The sequence below is a fragment of the Mastomys coucha genome, unplaced genomic scaffold, assembly GCF_008632895.1.
Source record: "Mastomys coucha isolate ucsf_1 unplaced genomic scaffold, UCSF_Mcou_1 pScaffold8, whole genome shotgun sequence".
NCBI lineage: Eukaryota > Metazoa > Chordata > Mammalia > Rodentia > Muridae > Mastomys > Mastomys coucha.
In genome coordinates, this window is record NW_022196914.1 from 20,379,683 (window position 1) to 20,385,681 (window position 5,999).

Here is a 5,999-nt window from a genome sequence, read left to right on the forward strand (position 1 = left end):
TCTCTCTCTCTCTCTCTCTCTCTCTCTCTCTCTCTCTCTCTCTCTCTCTCTCTCTCTCTCTCCAGAGATCAAGCTACTGAATCAGGCATAGAGTTGCACACAGATCTGTTATATGTAAATGCCAGAGTAAGCAATCATGTTTCTAGACAGAGCAGCTACTTTTTAAATATAATTTATAATATATTTCTATAGAAAAAAGAAGCTAAGATTCTTAATCTCTCTACCCAAGGCATACATAACATTTTAAAGTGATATTTAACTATTTGAAGTTTATTAACTTTAAAACATCCATAAGAATTTAACACAACAGTTATAACAAAACTCTATAATAAAATTAGGCTGTGGAAGAAAAAATAAAAATATTAATGACATTGTGTTAAGTGTCAAGAGGAAATGTAAAGAAGCCCTGCAATGATAAAAAAATAAATAAATAATTCTGTAAATATCCTAACCTTAAAATCTAACCAATAACTCTTCTCATGAACAATCATGGTGGTCTGCATTCAAATGTTTGGAGTCATAAACTAAATCCTCCCTCTGCCTCTGAACTAAAACCTTTCTCTACAAATAATCATTAAAGTTTGTGAAACTGCATTTGGTCTATACTAGTGTGGTCTTTATGTTTTGCACATCACACTAGAATACCTCTTAAATGTAGGAGGGAGCATTAGAAGCCTGGCTTCTTTTGTGCATGTATCAAACTGTAAGATAAACCTAAGATGAATGAACTGTGCAAGTGTACAGTTTATTTTTTATTCCAGTATGCATATTCCTGGTAAATGAAAGAAAAGTATAATTAAGATTTGTAGTCCTCACATTTTGTCCTCCCAAGTAAATGTAAAGAGCTTCAGCTTTGTTCTCGGTGGTTTCTCAAGTTTGTTTTTCAAATATGATGAATTTGAATGATGAATTCTGGGAGGATGCTGTCAGTGACTTAGGGAAGTCAGGGCTGATACTGAAGCAAGGTGGGAACCTGGTAGCAGGAACTAAAGAGTTAGCCATGAAGGAACACGACTTACTGCTTGCTTCTCCTGACTTGCTCAAAATCTGCTTTCATTTGCAACCCAGGACCACCTGCCCAGGCATGGGATCAACCACAATGGGCCAGGCCCTCTCCACCAGTCACTAATTAAGGAAATATCTCACAGGCTTGACTCTAGGACAATCTTATAGAAGCATAGCATTTCCTCAATTGTGGTTCCCTTTCCTCAAGTAAACCTAGCTTGTCCTAAGTTGACAAAAAACAAACAAATCAGCAAATGAAAGTAGCAGGTACCATTTTAGTGGTTTGTCCTCTAAGAGGTTGCCTTCTGAGCTATTATAAAGAAATGTCTAAATAACAATGTTTTCATTCCTTGCTGCTATAACATGGAGTGCTCTTTCACTATGAATACTGGAGTCTCATTTATAGCCTCAGACTTCCTTCCATTGGAACTTGCTACCTCCTTCTTGTTCTGATGTTTTGTTGACTTTGAGATCAGTTTGCTATTCTAGTTACATGCTTATCTCTCACTTCTCTCAGTCTTCAGAGACAATGCTTTCCCTAGTGTGTTACTCCAGTTATTTTATTTATCTTTACTTCCACTTCCATATTTTCAATATTTCTTTCTTTCACCTTGCCTGTTCTCAATGCTGTGTGATTTGATCATCTTGAATTCCTTTGTGTACTAACTAGGGGTACAGAGATTGACCTTTGAATTATCTCTTCTATGTGCTTTTATCAAATCTGAAGTTCTAAGTTCTGCTCTTTCTTAGAACTTCAGCTGTGCTGGAAAATTACTCATTAAAATCAGTGGAAATACAACTTGATGATTTTTTCCTCCATGACATTTGTGTCCCCACAATGCTACATTCCTGAAAGAGAGATTATGCTTCACATTTTCACATATCCATGAGTCACACAACAAAGTTTAAACATAAAGCAAAGGGATATAACAATGTTGTCCATGTAAGTTATGCTTCCTAGATTTTAATTCTATGAAGGATTTACATTGGTGGGCTGGTCAAGTTCTGAATCCTGTTTTTCCTAGAAAGTTGACTGAATTTTTTTTCATATTCTATTTCTTAGGCTCTACTGGCATTTTAGATAACCATACTTAGACATGGATAAGGTGTCAGGGACCAGGAGTCACTTTTGAATATGCTTTTATTTATCATCCTGACTGTTTCCTGCATACCAAATCAGTTCCCTTGACACTTCCGCTCTCATTCTGGAGTAACTCTATGGTTCTGTTAACAAAATACCCTTCTGCATTTGTCATTGACTTCCCTGACTATTTCTCCTTTTTTATTTTCCTGTCAGGCTTATCTGTATCAGGCAATTTTCAAAACATCTAGAAATGCAGCCACTTACTACATGTCCTGGTCCCACCCTTCCTGTTCCATTGCAATAGCTCTTTTCAGATTTTACTATCATCTTGACACTTTTTGTGGAAAGAGAAGACAGCAAAACCTGAGCTTCTAGGGTAATCAGTATTTTTGAAAAGCAAGATTCCTAGTGTGCAGCTAAAAAATAAAAATAGAGAGAGCGCAAGTGTGGTCTGGTGGTCTGTTACAGGAGAGGCATCTAGCTGGAGCTGAGGGAATCCAAATCTTCCTTCCTTCATTTTTTCTTCTTTTCTTCATTTCATTTCATCTTTCGTCCAGGATAAAATGTGACTGTAGTCACCTTCTACCTCAGATTACACAACTGAGTTTCCCACCTTTGGGTAAATCACAGGGTTCAGCACACCCAGAGTTTTATAGAGAGACTTGCCCAGAAAAAAACGTTTTGCTTGATCATGATATTTCCCATGCCAGATCAGCATTCTGATAGGAATAAGAATCAATAGCCATTCTTCAAAGGAAGGTGTCTATCTTTCTTACTCTGGCAATAAGAAGAACTACTCATGGCTCTTGAGAGGACCACTATTCTTCTCCCAAGGCTATCCACAGTAGTAGCACCTTTTCAGGTAGTCCAGCACAAAGGCACCCATATCTGCTCTCACATGATACAGAAACATGGGATCCCAAGACCCATAATGCCCAGTGGAGTCATGAGATGAATATGAATACAGATTTCTGTGAAGATAATCCTTACACATCCACACTCACCTGAAACACAAAGACCTGGGTTGGTACCAGTATAAACTGTCTATTCAGCCCTCGGTTCTAGCCAAAGACACTATTAGTTTCATTGTGGATTACTTGTACAGAAAAAAAAACTCAAATATGAAAATTTCACGAAATAAAGAACAAGGTCCATTTGCAACCTCCGTTTGGTGATCAATTCCTTTGACATCTAGCTATATTACTAAATAGTCTCTTCATTGAATTCTTGACAAGTTTGGGAGAGAGTTCAGTGAGAATCAAAGAGTCCTTTTTTTCTTTAACTAATTTTAATGCATTACATTTGGCTTTGAATCATAATTACTTTGTTTGAATGTTTTTTTAATCATCTTATTCCTCAACTTCTTATGAGTTATCTGAACTGTCATAAAAACTTTAAAAATATTTTAATCAATCTTAAATGTATCTCAAAGTACTTAATTGTTCTTTAACAAAAGATAATTTTAAAACTTTTAAAACTTATACTGACAAGCAAAATATTTTCACTTTCAACAGTTATCCCAGCCTATTAAAATTAACATTAGAAAATTTCATTGTGTTTAATCATCATAACATTACCTTACCATAAATCTAAATATGCATCTGCATTGAAATCTTATTCCTCTTTATATAAATTTTTACTGGGAATCCAAGTGTGGATCATTTGAAATTATCTCAACTAACCATAGAGCAGAGACTGAAGGAAGGATAAGCCAGCCTGATATAGCTGTCTCCTGAGAGGCTCTGACAGCACCTGACTAATACAGAAGTGGAGGCTCACAGCCATCCATTGAACTGAGTACAGGGTCTCCAATGAAGGAGTTAGAGGAAGGAGCTATGGAGCTGAGGGGTGTGCAAACCCTTAGGACGAACAACAATATAAACTAACTAGTACCCTCAGAGCTCCCAGGGACTCAACCACCAACCAAGGAGTACACATGGTGGGACTGATTGCTCTGGCAGCATGTGTATAATAGAGGATTGCAAAGTCGGTCATCAATGGGAGGAGAAGACCTCAGCCCTGTGAAGGTTCTGTGCCCCAGTGTAGGGGGATGCCAGGGCCAATAAGTGGGAGACGGTGGGGTGGCAAGCAGGAGGAGGGGGGAAGCAATAGGGGTTTGTTTTTTTGTTTTGTTTTGTTTGTTTTGTTTTTGAGGGAAAACTGGGAAAGGAGAAATCATATGGCATGTAAATAAATATCTAATAAAAAAATATTTAAGTCAAAAAAAATGGTAGGGCATACCAATACGATTCAATGTCATCAGCAAAGAGCAGTATCAGCTAAGTTCAACAATGACCAACAAGGATTGGCAAGGTGTACCACTCACTGCCATGCAGCATGGTCCACTGTCCATTGAGCTATATTTGTATACTTTCCAAACATTAAATGCTGTCTCAATCATCTGCTCTAGTAAAACATCACATGATGCAAATGAGTCTCCAGAGAAACCAAAATTTCTACCTCAGCAGAGAATCTTACTAATATAACTGATACAGCTTTTGTATTATAGCACATGGCCAAAGATCATATATTTAGAGATATGCTAAAAATAATGTCATTTAATGATTCAATTTAATCTGAATACCCAGAAATGAGGAGCAATCAGGAGTATATTCTATCAATAAACCAGTATCATAGGAGTTAAGAACTCAAGCAGATGTCTAAATTTGCCTCATCTAGTCAACTTTTTTCATAGTGGTTATAGAACCAGAGACCTTCTTACTCTATTATGGTTTTAATGTGATAGGAACAAAGGAAGTGTTTGATTTTTGAAAAATATTTCTGGTAACACCAAAAAGACTTATTATTTGTAGCTTTAATGAACTCAATTGGGTTTTTACCCTTACTTAGGAAATGAAAAATGCAGCAAGTAATAATTTATAAAGACACAACTATAATAAGGCCATTTAAAGAGACAAAAAGAAAAGAAAGCATGTCAAAATAGAAAATTACAACACCCTCACCTCTGTGAAACGGTACAATAGAATTAAATGCAAGAGCTTTAGAAAACATTGATTTCCTCAATGCTTGCACTTATGACCAAAATCTGAGTACTATGATGAAGAAATCTCCTTCTGTATTTATTCGAAATTTTTAACTTTTTAGTGAAATCTATTTACCAAAAGATGAGGAGCAGATGTTGCATCTTCTCATGTTATAGATTAAGAAAATGAGATTGGCACAGGTAATTTATCATCATGTCCAGATATCATAAATGCATCAACACATCCATTCATTAAAACTTTGTATTACTGATCATGCTTCAGTTGAAGTTCTGTATTTCCAAATAATGGCAAGTAAACACCAGAATGCCAGATCTTTGCAAATGCCAATTAACCATCTTAAATCTTTTATTGTGAATTAAATGATGTTATAGTTGATATGTAGTTATAGTTTATATATGGTTAATGATGTTATAATCAAGTACTTTCTATTATTATTATTATTAATTATTATTATTATTTATGCTGTTATGGGTAGATTTCTTGATTTTTACTTTTTTCTACATTTGAAGGGATTTTTTGCGTAACATTATAGCTGAACCTTCTTGGGTTTACTTCTTTTTTTTTTTAATATTTTCTTTATTTACATGTTCTCCTTTCCTAGTTTCCCCTCCAAACAAACAAACAAAAACAACAAAAACAAACCCCTATTGCCTCCCCCCTCCCCATGCCTGCCACCCCACCCTCTCCCACTTATTGGCCCTGGCACTCCCCTATATTGGAGCACAGAACCTTCACAGGTCCGAGGTCCTCTCCTCCTACTGATGATCAAATTTGCAATCCTCTACTATACACATGCTTCCAGAGCAATCAGACCCACCATATGCAGTCCATGGTTGTTCGTTGAGACCCTGGGAGCTCTGAGGGTACTAGTTAGTTCATATTGTTGTTCATCCTAAGGGGCTGCA

At 36.3% G+C, this 5,999-nt stretch overlaps 1 long non-coding RNA gene and 1 other non-coding gene across 9 annotated transcripts in view; one reads left to right on the forward strand and one right to left on the reverse strand.

Moving 5' to 3' along the window:
- Positions 1–5,999, forward strand: part of LOC116083263 — a 92,387-nt gene that overhangs the window by 56,833 nt on the left and 29,555 nt on the right. The gene's annotated exons all lie outside the window — the stretch shown is intronic.
- LOC116084041 lies at positions 2,648–2,807 on the reverse strand. The gene has a single exon (XR_004116008.1). It is a non-coding gene; the product is annotated as a U1 spliceosomal RNA (small nuclear RNA).